Source organism: Ceratotherium simum, chromosome 22 (genome assembly GCF_057802395.1).
Source record: "Ceratotherium simum simum isolate JZ-2026a chromosome 22, ASM5780239v1, whole genome shotgun sequence".
NCBI lineage: Eukaryota > Metazoa > Chordata > Mammalia > Perissodactyla > Rhinocerotidae > Ceratotherium > Ceratotherium simum.
Window position 1 is genome coordinate 27,655,919 of NC_141921.1, and position 14,830 is coordinate 27,670,748.

Genomic DNA, 14,830 nt, shown 5'->3' on the forward strand with positions numbered 1-14,830 from the left:
AAGCCACCATCTTGTAAGCAAATCACAAAAGTCACATCCCATCTCCTCTGCTGTGTTCTATTGGTTACAAACAGTCACTGGTCCTGCCCTGCTGCCATCCCGGGAAGCAGGGATCATGAGGCCATCCTAGAAGGGTCCCCACCATAGGATAATTCATTAAAACTCTTAACACAGTGGTCACTTGGCCTTCCACCACAGCCCATCCACCCCTCCCCATCCCCGCCCTTCATCACTGTTGATTCATTTACTCAGTCATTCATTCAGCAAGTGTTGGCTGACACCTGGTCTGAGCCAGGCCGTGGGCTGGGTATCGGGAAGACGACGACTCAGCCCCAGCAGCCCCGGTCTGGTGGGGGAGGTAGGAATGCACAGTGACGCCGTCTGCCCTGCTGCTTGGCCCTCTCTGCCCACCGTGCACTCCACTCCGGCCCCTTAGCAGGGTGCAGATGCATGTGACACTCCAGGCCCTCCAACATCCCTCAGCAGTGCCAATGCCTCCTCCTCAGAGAACAAGACATTCTAGGCTGCCGTCCTCTCTCTCCCCACCCCTGCCGATACTTTCTCTAAGAACCACAGAAGAAACTTGTGTATCCAGGGGCTATGGGGCTGAGAACACAGGCAGATGGCACCGGAATTAGCAGCTCGGCGGACACAGAAGGTTCCAAACACAATCGGCTCCAAACAGCCCAGAACTTCTCCTCCCCAGCCGAGTGTGGGAGCAGCGCTGGGGCCCTTTCCTGGGTGGTTGCCCCTCCCTCCTGCCCTCCTGCCCCAGGCATCGCGTCAGCCAGAGGCCCAGAGGGGGGACTTGGGAACCAGGGGTCTCAGGAAGAGGACAAAGTGGCGGGAGTCATCCATCGCCACCGTGGAGGGGCAGAGACGGCCGCTGGCCACCTGTTCACCCTCCCTCCACAGGGCGGGGCTGGGGCAGGGGGCGGCTGCTCAGCCTGGGACATTTCCCAGCACCGCCCCCCCCACCATCCAGGTGCGGCCAGCAGGCACTTCTGGCCAATGGAATGTGGGTGGGAATGGTGTGGACCCCTGGGCTGAGCTGTTAGTTACCTGGGACCTTCCCCTCCTCACTCCCCTTCCCTGGTGTCCCTGGAGGCCACAGGTGTCAAAGACATCATCACAGACTGAAGGAGCCTGGATCCTGCCTCACTGCTCGGAGGAGTTGCCTTCCTGGGGGAGGCCCCTGGACCAGCATCGTCCACTTGGACTTCAGGTGGGAGAGAAATCAGCTCTTGCTGGGTGAAGCCGTGGGATCTGGGGCTGTTTGTTACAGCACCTCACCGTCCTGACTGATACAACCCAGTCCCCCTCCTCATCTGGCCTTCATCCCGGAGGAACTTATCAGGCTCCTCTGGGTGCCAGGCTGGGTGCTGAGCCCTGGACACAGCCAGGAACAGGACAGACAGGCCCCTGCCCTCGGGGAGTCTTGGGCACAGCTGGGGAAACAGCCAAATAGAATGAGTAAATGAACCAAAAAAAAAATTCACATGGTATGGAAAGTGCTGCAAAGGAAAACAAACGATGATGAGAAACAAATGCCAGATTTGGGGAGGCCGTGGAGGACCTCGGGAGGGAGGTTGGGAGTGGCCTGACGGAGGAGGGGGCAGGGTGGGAGGAGCTTCTTGCAGAGAGAACAGCAGGCACAGCCGCCCCACGGGGCCACGTGCCCCCAGATTTATGCAAATTACTTCCCTCCATCCTCACAACAACGTGTGGTGGTGGCTGTTACTGTCCCGTTTTACAGGGGAGGGCACTGCGGCCCTAGGGAGGTGGAGGGACGGGGCCAAGTCACACAGGCAGGAAGTGTGTTTCTAGCAGTTTTTGTTCTTTCCCAAGTGGAGATATGTCATGAGAGTTGAAGGCACCCTGGCAACACCGGGCCCCCTGGGGGAAGGCAGCCACTTGCCCCTCAGGCCTCCTGCTGGGCTCCCCCACCTGTCTCTCCCCATCTGTGTCTCTCCCATCTATCTCTCCTTCATCTCTCTCCCCACCTGTCTCTCCCCCACCTGTCTCTCCCCCACCTGCAGGGCCAGGGCCTCTCACACCCACCTGAGCCCACACCCCACCTTGCGCCCTTGTTCCAGTGTGGAGTCAGGTTCCTCATGCATCTGCGGTGGGGCCCGAGTTCCTGTAACTCCCTATCGATGCTGCTGCCGCTGGCCACCACTTTGAGCAGCAAGGATGTAGAAGAGAGAGCGGCTTGGATTTGGACCCAGCTTTTCTGACCTCATAGCTCGGCACTCAACCCCCAGGCCGAGCACTTGGAGCTGCTCAAGTCCAGATGGGGCAGTCTAGGCAACTTCCTGGAAGAGGTGAGGCCTGACCTCAGAGCTGGGCCCAAGGCCAGGGAGGGTGTTGGAGGAGCAGCAAGAAAGGGAAGAGAGACCCCGTCATCCAGGCCCTTTCAGGCTGGCGGGGCTCAAGTTCAGCGAATCTGACTGACCTGCCCAAGGTCACACAGCTGGGAAGACCAGATACCCGAGCCCAGGCTCGGCTCAGGACCTCTGCTCTCTTCCAGGGGCTGGGATTCTCTCTGACCCCGGGAGTCTGGGTGTACACGGCTCAGCATGAAATAGCCTCCTGAGAAATGTTGCCTCCAGAAGGCTCTTCCGAGAGCAAACTCTGAGGAGCTCGCAGACCAACCCGGGGTGCACAGTCATTTGTTCCTGATTGAGCAAAATGTCACAGGTCACCGTGGGACCATGTTTAATGCACACGCCTGTCTGCTTCCCTCTCCTCTCACAGCCTGTGACTCTCCAAGCTTCCCCTCTGCCTCCCGGCTTCACTCGTCCCTCTGCAGAAGCCCTTTATTTCTGCCCCCTCCCTGCCCTCCCTTCTGTACTTCCCTTCTCCTCCCTCCCTCTCTCTTCCCTCTGGTATTTTTGATTCTGCTTTGTGCCTTGTGTGTTCTAGGCTCCGAGGAAACAACGGCGGTAAGATGGACACAGCCCTGCCCCACCCTGGGGCCTCCAGCCTGTCAGGGAAGACAACAGAGGGAGGTGACGACGGTGGACCCACGCCTGCTCCCTGGAGACTTGTCCTCTCACAGGACCGTGGCGGGGAGAGTGGCACACAAATCAGCAATGACAATCCAGAGACACTCCCAGGGTGCAGTGAAAGTGCAAAGTGGCAGGGGTGACTAACCCTGGGTATCACAGAGGGCTTCCCAGAGGAGGAGACACTTGAGCCGAGTGTTCAGATGAATGGGTGTAAGTAGGAGAAGGCAGTGCCAGGGCACAGCATGTCATGAGGACCCTCTTCCAAGGTTGTAGTTATTGATTGAATGAATGAATGAATGAATGAATCTAATCAAGACCCTCCTTTTGGCAGCAGAGCTGGATCTAATGCCCTCCTGGCCCTATCAGAGCCGGGTAAGCTCTGACACCCGCCCAGGTAGCCCTCTGCCCAGGTAGCCCTCTGTATCTCTGGGAGAGAAAGACCTTTCCCCTGATGCCAGAGGCCTCCCAGGGGCTTTGGAGCCTCATCTGTCCCAAGAGTCTCCTACTTAGGATCCTGGAAGCCCTAGGTGCCCCCAGCCCTAGGTTTCTCTGTCCGTGGGTTTGCTCTCAGCTTCCAAGAAGCAGCAGAGTGGTGGAGAAGGACACAAACCTCGTCTCTGCCCTTTAGCAGCTGTGTGACCTGGAGCAAGTCACCGCACCTCTCTGAGCCTCAGTGCTCTCCTCTGGAAACTACGGCTGACTGTATTGATGCCCACAAGTAATTTGTTATAGTGATCCCAGTTCTGGTAGACTGATGGTGAAAATGCCCCAGTGCCCACCCCCCGGTACCCACACTCTGTGACTCACGGTGGGCTTCTTCCCTATCCTCTGTGTATGCGCCACCTGGTGACTTAGCTTTGGCTGATAGATAGGCCACATGCGAGGTTGTGCCGATTCTAAGCCTATGTCTCAAGGGGCCGTGCGTGCTTATGCTCACACTCTTGCAAATCGGAAACCTCCATTTGAACAAGCCGAGGCCCACCTGCTGCAGGACCAAAGGCCACACGAGGCCCCCAAATATGTGAGGAAGCCAGCCAACACCAGCAAAGCCAGCCCACAGATGAGCCGCCAGCCGACTGCACAAGCCCGAGGGAGCCTGGCCAAACCAGAGGAGCTGTGCAGCTGGTCAGAAGACTCGGGCACTAAATAAACAGCCCTTGACCTACGCCAGCAGCCTGTGTGGTTGTGATCCACCATCGCTGTGGGAATGCACGACAGGAACACACTCCACAGGGCTGCGGCGAAGATGAACAAGTTTGTAGATATAAAGGGCTTGGAGCCTCTGCCTGGCACCCAGGAAGCTCTAAATGGCATTAGCTGTTGTTATTACCCGCGGGCTGTCCGGTCCTCAGGTGGAGCCTGTTCTTGTCACCAAAATCAAGGTCTGGATGGACAGTGCCCCCAGTGCTTGTAACGTCATCACCAGCCCGGACACCATGGTGCTGCTACTTGGTGGCTGTGTGACCTTGGGGAAGTGTCTTCACCTCTCTGAATCTGCATTTGCTCATTTGCAAAGTGGGTACCAGGATGGCAACCTGGCAGAGTTGCTGGGAGCCGCCGTCTGCTCTGCAGTCACCCAAGTTGAGCTGGCCCAGATTCCTGCTCCTGGAAACACTGGCGGAGGATGTGAAATGGATGGATGTGGGAGCCCACCGTGAGGGGCACCATTTAAGGGACTGCGCGGGGAAGGAGAGGGACACAGGCCTGATGACTCTCGCTCCCGTAAGGGCTGGCTGTACGCTATGTCCTTTCCCCAGACCCGCTTTACTGAGCTGGGTGTCCGGGTCTCTCTTGCTCATGTCTAAATGGCCCTGGCTGGCCTTTCCTTTCTCACATGATGAGAGAGCCAGCTGGTCATTACAGCTGCCCAGGCGTGTCTCACAGGCTCCGGCCCCCCCGAGACATTAGGGAAATAGCTGTCCCCTCCAATTCCTGGGGGACAGGGACTTCATTGTTCTTATTTATCCTTATACCCCCTCACTGAACACAGTGCCGGGCACTTGGTTGGTGCTCAGTAAGCAAGTGTCAAATGACTGAACGAACGTCACGCAGACGTGGACGCTCATCATTCCCCTCTCCTCCCTCTCGGGGAGTCGTCCTGCTCCCTCCAAGCTGAAGCAAACACTCCCACCTTCAGACAGTACTGTTCCGACACCTCCCTCCATCATGGCTCACCTTGCTGTGGACTGGGGGTTAATCTGGAAACATGATGTGATCACCTCAACCCTGCTTCCTGCACTTTGCCCCCCACTTAAAACACTCCACTGGTGCCCCTGCTGTTGGGATGAAGATCCCAATCCAGAAAGTGGCATTCAAGGTTCTCACAGCATCTTGTTTCTGTCCCCTCTCCAGGCTGCCACCCACTTCCTGCCCTCCAACCACACAGGCCTTGGAGTTCTTCCCGGTTGCCAAGAGCCCTCCAACCATTGGGCCTTTGCACATGCTGTTTCCTGGTCTGAAGACTCTTCCTCAGCCCCCAAGCTCACCTGATAACTGGTTTATTCAGATCACAGCTGGAGGGTCACCTCCTTGGGTAAAACCTGAAAATACCCCCTTACACACTCTCATAGCACCCTGAGCCTCTCATTTAGAGCACTTGCAATTTTACACTTCTTTGTTATTCTAGATTTCTCTCTATCTCTCCCTCTACACTGTGGGCAGGGACCTTGATGGTTTTGCTTACCTTTGACTCTCCTAACACAGTGGCTGTCACATAGCAGGTGCTCAACCAATGTGTTAAATAAATAAATGAACTGAACATTGTGACACTGCAGGTCTCAGAGTCTCCCGGGGGGGAACATGTCTCAATCACAGGGCTGGTACTAGGGTCAGGCAAGAGAGGTGTCTAGGGCACAACACTTAAGGAGATGCTCTGTCATCCCCAAATGCCTGGTACCATCCTCAGGTTCTGCATTTAACTGGCATCACTAAATGCCACACGAAGGGAGGTCGGGTAAACAGGAAGAAAAGGGGATTTGAGATTTAAAAGAATCGCTGACTCAGCTCCTGGGCCTGTGTCTAGAAAGCCGGCCTGTGCAGGGAGTGGATGCATCTTCCACCCACGTGGGCATCTGGCTCCCAAAATAGTCCTAAGAATACCCTGCGGCAGTTGAGCTGGTGTATATTTTCCTGCCTGCATAATGTTGTTTTACTTCTGCAGGCTCATATAGGGAAATGGGCTTCAGAGGCAGAACAGGGAGGGAAGCGGATGAATTTCCCTGGTTGTGGACATAATGGGGGTTCTTCCCTCTGCAGGGTGTTGCTCACATGGGGGATCTGCAGGGGCTCACAGGGCGCGGGCAGGGCTGTTCTCGGGCTGATGAGATACCTTGCAGGATTGTGTCTGGTGGGGCCGATTGGCTGATGAAATGTGGTCTAATGGCCTCCTCAGAGCGCCTGGGGGACCACTGTCCCCTCCCGGCAGACGGACAAGGACACTGCCGTCCTCGCTCCCGCCAGGAGCACTCGGGACAGAAACCAGGTGAACACAATGTCCCGGGAGCTCCTGCCCCGCCCTGCCCACCACCCCCTCCCCGGGAGCCCCTCCAACCTGGGACGGGGCGCAGCTCCACCTGCTCTGGGGAGAGGTTCCCGGGCACCTGCCCGAGGAAGACCTTGAACCTCCTCCTGGAGAACTCCAGACCCGGAGGCCTAAAGATCTGGGAGCAGCGAGCTGCGGGCTGCTCCTCCCTCCCTGCATGTTCTTCTCCTCCAGTCTGTCCTTCAGGGCCCGGCTTGGGCTCCCCTCCTCCAGGAAGCCCTCCCTGATGCCCCCAGCCCACATTGCCCTCTTCCTTTCCTACCTCCTCTCCCATGCTCTGCGGGGCAGAGTGGGTGGGGGAAGGAGCACGGGCCTAAGTGGAAGAAGGCTGGGTTTGGACTTGCTCTGCCATCCTGAGCTGTGTGACCTTGGGCAATCACTTGACTTCTCTGGGACTCCATCTCCTCCATGTAAAATGATGTATTTGAATTCATTCATTCATTCATGTATTCCATGGCCACGGAAATTAACATATGGTTTCCGTTAAAGCTCAATGTCCAGTGGGAATGTGAGGGGTGACATTCTGGCCACTGCACAGCCAGCCCCCCTCCCGCAGTGTCCTCTGCAGAGCGCCCAGCCCTTCTGGGCATCCTGGGTGACACGTCCCACCTGAGTGACACCTGTTCAGGCAGCCACTCCCTAGCAGAATGTGGGGGACCCTGGGTCTCTCTCCTCTGGGAGACGCCAGGCAGACCCCTGTCACCATCCTCCTGAGAGCCCAGGATGCAGTGTGTGGAGCGCTGGCCTGGGGCTCAGAGAGCCCTGGCCCCAGACCCTGCTCTTCCTAACTTGCTGCTACTCTCTGGGCAGGTCACGCCCCCGTGTAAGCCCCTGTTTCCTCCTCCAAGGGCCCAATGAGCAGACACTGCTGCTGTGCTGGGAAAGCAGCTGATGGTTCATCAAATCTCCTTTTTAGCCCTTGGAGTGATGGCCCCAGTTAGGTGGTCTGCAGCTGGAGGCAGGGGAGGGAGGGGAGTGGGAAGGGTGAGACTGTGGGAGGCAGAAAGCGCCAAGATCATTCAATTTTTTTTTCAATTACAAATATTTACTTAGCATCTATTATGCACCAGGCACTGTGTTTCCTAGGGGCGGCCGCAGAGCAGGATCAAGATTTATTGCGTTGTGGGGGATAGAAACAAAGCACAAACTGGTTGAGACAGAAAAGGAAATGCATTGGCTTCTGAAACTGGAACCTCTGGGGGGCTGCTGGCTCCAGGTCTGTCTTGATCCAGAGGCTCACGCAGTCACACCCAGTCTTGTAGGCAGCATTCAGATACTGTGTGTACAGCACGGAGCCAAACAGATGAGGGCCTCTGCCTTTGCGGGGCTCACATCTGTCTGCCCTGACCGTCCCTCTTTCCTCATTCACTCCATCTTTCAGAGACTTGTTCATCTGTGCTGGCTTCACGTTTAGACAGGCTCCTCTTACAACTGCACCAGAGACTGCAGTCCTGCAGTGCCACCAGCTCAGCAACCTGACAGGGAGGGACAGGCCTGTTTACCAGCATAAATAGCCAAAGTCCAAGGGTAGACTCTGATTGGATTAGCCCAGGTCATGTGCACATCCCTGAGCCAATCACTAAGTCTGGGGAATGGAAGTCACTCATTGGCCACTCTCGAGTCACATGTTCACCCTGAGAGCCATGTGGACTCAATCCTGGTGGAAGCACCCAAACAAAGTGTGGATGGCAGGTGAGGGGCACAGACTCTAAAGGAAAATGAGAAGAACATTCAGGGGGAGAGTGGATTCTAAGAAGGTGCAAACAATCTTAATGTACACGGTGAACCTGAATCCTGCCTCTTGCTCGTGTGCTGGGCTGGGACCGCCAAACTCAACTGGGCTAAACCTTGAGGAACCTCCACAATCAGAAGGAGACAGTGCATCTGCAATCTAGGAGCCCCTCCAGAGTCTGACCACCCGGATCAGGTGACCACACCTGCCGTGGTCCACCCTGGCAGACCTGGCCTCCTTTTGAGGGGACGGGGGTGGGCAGAGCTGCTCTGATGCTGGCTGTCCACAGAGAACTCACTGACTTGACCCACCTCCCTGGCTGTGTGACTCTGAGTGAGTTCCCAACCTCTCTGAGCCTCAGTGTCCTCATCTCTAAAATGGGAGTGATTAACCCACCTTGTAGCAGGGAGGGTTGTCGTGAGGGTCGTGACGACACCTGTGAATCACCTGGCCCAGCACACAGTAGGCGCTACATGAGCAAAGCTGTATACAGGAGGCGCTCATGGAACGGCAGCCATTGCTGTGACCTTTAGTCCCGTGCTTTGCGGGTGGGATGGTCTGTGCTGCTGGCGGGTCTGCCTCCCCCATCTGACCGTGACCTCCTGGAGTGAAGGAACATGACCGATCTTTCTCTCGGTGCCCAGAGCCCTGCACATGGCCTTGTACTCCGTGGGGACATCTGCTGAGTCACTGGAAGCTGTCATCCTGGAGGGTGGAAGGACACGTGGGCACTCTATGTTCAGTGTCCGACAGCCGCCGGGCCTTGAACCTTCTTGAATGTCTGTTCACAGCCGCACATGTCTCTGCAGGACATACACTTTTGGCAGCAAAGGGGTTATTTAAAGTCCCGTTAAAACAGCTGGACCTTGATGGAAGCAGAGAGGTTGTCACCACTGGGGCCCGAGAGGCGCCTGAGACAGGCAGGGGCATGTGGGCAGGATTTATTCTGGGCCTTTCAGAGACGCCTGTCTTTATGGCTGTGTTCAGGGCAATAAAGATGCCAACTGGCCTCAGTGGCGTGAAGTGACAGCCTCACGCTCACAGCAGTGGGACCTCATGAACGACACTTCTGTTTGGGGGATGTGAGCAGCCTTGTCCACTTTTTCCTTTAATCTCATTCCTAAAAGTTTACTGAGAGCAGGGCCGTGAACTGCAGAACTGTGAGGAGATGCTGTTTCAGCAAGAGCAAAAATAGACCTCGCTGGCAGCCGCTGGATTAACCAGTGCAGCCCCATGGACCCCTACTGTGTGCTGGGCCTGGGCATGCACCTTTACAGAGCACTGAGGAGGGGGCTGGCACATAGTGGGCTCATGATAATCCTGAGCTGTTATTCTGATGATGGTGGTGGTGACACGCCCTCCCCTGTTCCCATGCCCCTCTCCTGCCATCAGGGGCTGGCCCCTCCTCGCTGGTCCATCTCCCCCGAGGCTCTGTCTCCCGGGAGGGGCTTCACTCCTTCTCACCGGCTTAGTTAATCTTCCAGCCCACACCTCAGAGGAGGGCGCATGTCTTGGGCTCAGGGCTTCACCCTGCTCAGCTCACTCTGGGAACGAATGCTCCCTGCAGCCAGGCCCGCAGTGACTGGCGTGAGGCTGTGTCTCTGGTCATGGCGTTCACAGCTCATTGTCAGGCCAACGTGTCTCCTTTCTCCCCTCCTGAGGAGAGACCGTCAGAACAGAACTTGGCCATTTTCCCATGAATATCTGAGCAAGACCTTCCTGCACAGAATCACAGATTCTTGGACCACCAGAGAGGGGAGGAACGAGGAGATCATGCAGTCCAACCTTTCATGGTACAGTTGTACAGTAACCTGCCCAAGGTCACTGGGTGAGTGGGCGGCAGAACAGGGACCAGGACTCACTCTCCCAACCCGTGGTTGATGCTCTCTGGGCTCTGCCTTATCCACACGGACCCAGGCCTGGAACAGACGAGGGAGGGCTGGGTGGCTGGAGGCGTGGACTCGGGTGGAGGTGTGGAATTAAGCCCATGGGGTGAACGCCTGACGCTGGGGCCCCTCGGGCTCTGGAGGGAACAGTGCAGGAGCGTCTCCCCGGTCCCGATGGAGCCAGGGGACAGACCTGAGCCTGGGGTCATGGCGGCCTGGGATGAAACTGTGACAGGCTCATGGTGAAATGAGAAAAATAAGTTCAGTGTAGTCTGTCGATGTAAAGTTGCCAACTGTTCTTTTTGGAAAGGCCAGTGTTTTACTGTGAAATGGTGTCATTCTTACTTTAGGTTAAGCTTCTCTTTACTTTATGGAGAGGCCGTGAGAGCAGATCTCCCTGCTGCTTTGTCTGCAGCTGTCAGAGAGTGCGCAGGGCTGCAGGACTCTCCCAGCGATTAGCCGACCAACGTGCACGGTGCATAACGTTCCTCAAACTTATAATAAATCTTTGCTCTTGAAATCAGTTACTCCACCCAGAACTTCCCCTGAACGCAGTTTGGGAAAGCTGGCATTTGAAACTCAGTGTGATTTGTCAATGAACTTTCTCAGAATTGGCTGGGCTCCCCTGGAAATCTGTGCTCAGCGGTGGGAGGTGTGAGCACGTGTCTGCTCTATTCCACTGCCATCTGGGGTCATAAATCACCCTGAGAGAGGCACAGAGATATGGAGCTCCGCCCTCCTCACCCAGGCACGACACTGAAATCTCAGAGTGACCGTCCAACACCAACAGAGACAGTAACATCCTAGGAGAGTCTTGGGCTTGTCACTTTGCTCTTCATAATTCAGATGTCATCAGTTTCTTAACGATGTTTCCTGTGCATTACTACATGGCGGGTCACGGGAACAGGATCTAGTGGGTGGAATTTTTGAAAGGTGTGAATCCCACTGGTGCGTGGGGAGACCCTGAGTGCATGGAGACAACAGGGGGCCCCTGAGGCCTGGGTTTTGTGCCAGGTTTACTGGTCATGCCATTGCCAGGAAGGTTGGGCCTGACCAGGGCCTTCAAGGCCCTGTGTGCCCGTGGCCTCTTTCTGACGGCATCCTGGGCCTCGTCCCCTTTGGTCACCATCCTCCAGCCACCCAGGTCTCCACACGGTTCCTCATAAGAGCCAGGCTGTGTCTCCCTTCCAGGCCTTTGCACATGCCAGTTCCTCTGGCTCACGTTCTTTCTCTGTCTCCTCCGACACTTTATCTAGATAACTCTTATCTTTCGTGTCTCCACTGAAAAGCCACTTCCGTCCTTCATCTCCGGCCCCCAATTGGGCCATGAGCTTCCCATTAAATAATCAAATCTGTACTTAATTGTTTGATGTGTACCTTCTTCCTCGATCCTAGATGATAAGTTTCGTGAAGATGGAAACCGTTTCTGGCTTTTTCACCACAGCATGCCCAGTGTAGCCCAGAGCTGGCACATACCAGATGTTCAATTAAACATGTGTCAAATAAACAAAGGAAAGAATGAATGAGTGACTGAATGAGCCACCTTCATTCTCTATGGAGTATAGGCCACTATTTCCCCCTTTCATAAGTAGGGAAACTGAGGCACAGAGAGGTTAAGGAACTTGTTCAAGGCCGCCCAAGAAGTAGTGGGTGCAGTCTGGATTTGGACCCCTGCTTCAGGGCCAGGCTGTTGACCATTGTGGCTCAGAGCTGCGTTGTGCTGCCACGAATGAGTTGCCGGGCCTGGGGCAAAGGATTCTTGTCTTGGGGAAAAGAAAGCTGTTCCCCCACCTTTAGGAATGTGAATGCAGGACTCAGTGTCTACACTTAACAAAGGAAATGGAGGTGGGGCCCTGACAGCCCGAGAGGGAGGGGTCTGAGGGAATATGGCTTTGGGGGACAGGAGAGGGATCACGAGGGGAGGTGGTCAGCACCAGAGCAGCAGGCCGGGGACCAAAGAAAGGGCCAGGGGGATCTCCAGAACCCCGGGGCAAGGGGTCTGTCTCTTTCCTGTGCTGTGATCCCCCACACCGCACCCTGACCTTCCAGAATGTCAGCAGCAGGTAGCAGCCTTCTCTTTGTGTCCTGCAGGAAATGGAGAAATTGTGTCCAGGCCTGAGCAACACAGAGAGAGAAAGGCCGGTGGCTGCAGGAGGCCAGACAGGGAGAAGAGGGTTTGGAGGATCAAGGACATGATCTGGACCTCAGAGCAAGTGGGGCCAGGGGACATTGCCACAGCCAGGAATCCTTGGATGGAGCCCTGGGGACAGGGCTGGACGTCCCCAGCTCAGGGGTTCCTGCTGGGGTCGCGTTACTTGCACATTCAAGGAAAGGGCGTCCTCAGGAAGCCCAGAACATGCGAGTTATGCCCGGTGTGTGCACGAGCTTCTCCCCACGCCCCACCCTCCCTCTGGCTTCCCTCCCTCAGCAGCCTCATCTGGAGGAGCGGAAATTGACTCTCCCCAGTCGCGGTTCTATTTCCATCCATCTCCACCGAGAAATTTGCCCAGTGAATGATAACACTTGTTTTCATCAGAAACTGGGGAGCCAAAGCTGATGCTTCCATTTATCTCTTCTAGTGCCTCTCAGAGCCCCAAGGGGGCCAAGCTCGGCAGCTGGATGAGCCTGGCCCATTAGGGGGCGATCTTGGATCAGCAAAATGATGTGGACAAGGGACCCAATCCCCCCTCCCACCTGCCACGCCTGTTCCCGACCCTGACCATGATTTGCAGGATGACATCCCCACAGAGTTAGGGTAATTTGGGGAAGGAAGATGGATTTGATGAGGCTTCACAAGGTACTTTCCTTCTTAATTTTTGACAATCACTTTATTTTTACCGAGGGGATGGATCAGACCCTGACACATTCTATCAGCACTAGCTTTCTTGGCCAAGTTCTTACTAATCTTCGATTGCTGGGGGAAAGGAAGATTAATCAATGTGTTTAAAAGTCTCACCCAAGACAAGCCACAGACTACGAGAAAATATTTTCCAAGCGCATATCTGATAAAGATCTGTATCCAGAACACACGAAGAACTCTTAAAACTCAATAATAACAAAACACAGAACCCAACAAAAAAAGGTTTTCTCTGAGCAGACACTACGCCAAAGAGATATGATAGCCAGTGAGAGCATGAAAAGATGCTCGACATTGTTAGTTATTAGAGAAATGCAAATAAAGCCACAGGGAGATACCACTTCACCCCCACTAAGATGGAAAAATAACTGAGAATACCTCTCCAAGCTGCAGAGGACGAGCAGCAACTGGAACTTATGCACTGCTGGTGGGCGTGCAAAAGAGCACAGACACTTTGGAAAACAGTTTGGCAGTTTCTTAAAAAGTTTAACATATATCACCATACGATCTGGTCATTTCACTCCAAAGGATCTACCCAAGAGAGAAGAAAGCATATGTCCATATGAATACCTGTGCATGAATATTCATGGCAGCTTTATTTGGAATAGACAGAAACTGGAAACAACCCAAATGTCCATCAGCAGGTGAATGGATAAACAAATTGTGTTCTATCCATACAGTGGAATACTACTCAACAATAAAAAGGAATGTAGTAATAATACATACACTATAATTGTGTTGACTGAGAGAAGCCAGACAAGTAAGCGCACATATTGTATGACTCTATTAGATAAAGTTCTAGAAAATGAAAATTAACAAATAGTAATGGAAAGCAGATTAATAGTTGCCTAGGGCAGGGGAGCAGATGTGGTGGTGAGAAGGGGGAGGGAGAGATTACAAAAGGGCAGGGGAAGCATTTGAGGGTGATGGGTATTGCAATGGACTGAATGTTCGAGTCCCCAGCAGAGTTCATGTGTTGAAATCCTAACCCCCAGTGTGATGGTGTCAGGAGGTGGGGCCTTTGGGAGGTGATGACGTCATGAGGGTGGAGCCATCATGAACGGGATTAGTGCCCTTATGAAAGGGACTAGAAAAGGAGAAAGCTCCCTTGCCCCTTCTGCCATGTGAGGACACAGCAGTGAGAAGATGACCATCTAGGGACCAGTGAGTCCTCACCAGACACCAAATCTGCTGGCACCTTGATCTGGGGACTTTCCAGCCTCCAGAACTGTGAGATATAAATGTCTGTTGTTTAAGCCCCCCAGTCTATGGTATTTTTGTTATAGCAGCCCGAATGGACTTGGACAGGTCTGTTTATTTCTTGACTGTGGCAGTGATTTCATGGGTGTATATATACGTCAAACTCATCAAAATTGACACATTAAATATGCACAGTTCGTTGTCCGTCAACTATAATGCAATAAAGCTGTTTATAAAGGTTGCCACATTGCAGGTCATGAAACCTTTGAGAGATGAATGCACAGTCTCTGAGGCAGAGTGCCTCACTGGGCCTGATTCCTCATCCCCTCTCCATGACAGCACCCTTTGCCACGTCACTTTGGTGTGCCCCCCTCTGTGGATGGACAGCTGTCCCACTCCTCGACAGAAAGCATATGGCTCCCCATACGACTTGCTTTTGGCAGTGGGGTGTCAGCAGACATGAGGCTATGGGGTGTGGATTAGGCTGTGCTCTGGGGCTGCCTCTCGATTCTCTACCGTTGCTGTGAGGACACGCCTGGACTGGCCTTCTCGAGGATGAGAGACACATGGAGCAGAGCCACGTTGCTCTGGCCACCCCAGTCA

At 54.5% G+C, this 14,830-nt stretch overlaps 1 long non-coding RNA gene across 1 annotated transcript; it reads left to right on the forward strand.

The window, feature by feature from the left end:
* Positions 1-1,111: 1,111 nt before the first annotated feature.
* On the forward strand, positions 1,112-5,725 carry LOC147914104 (uncharacterized). The gene is made up of 3 exons (XR_015555797.1): positions 1,112-1,225; positions 2,040-2,324; positions 2,531-5,725. It is a non-coding gene; the product is annotated as an uncharacterized LOC147914104 (long non-coding RNA).
* The last annotated feature ends 9,105 nt before the right edge of the window (positions 5,726-14,830 follow it).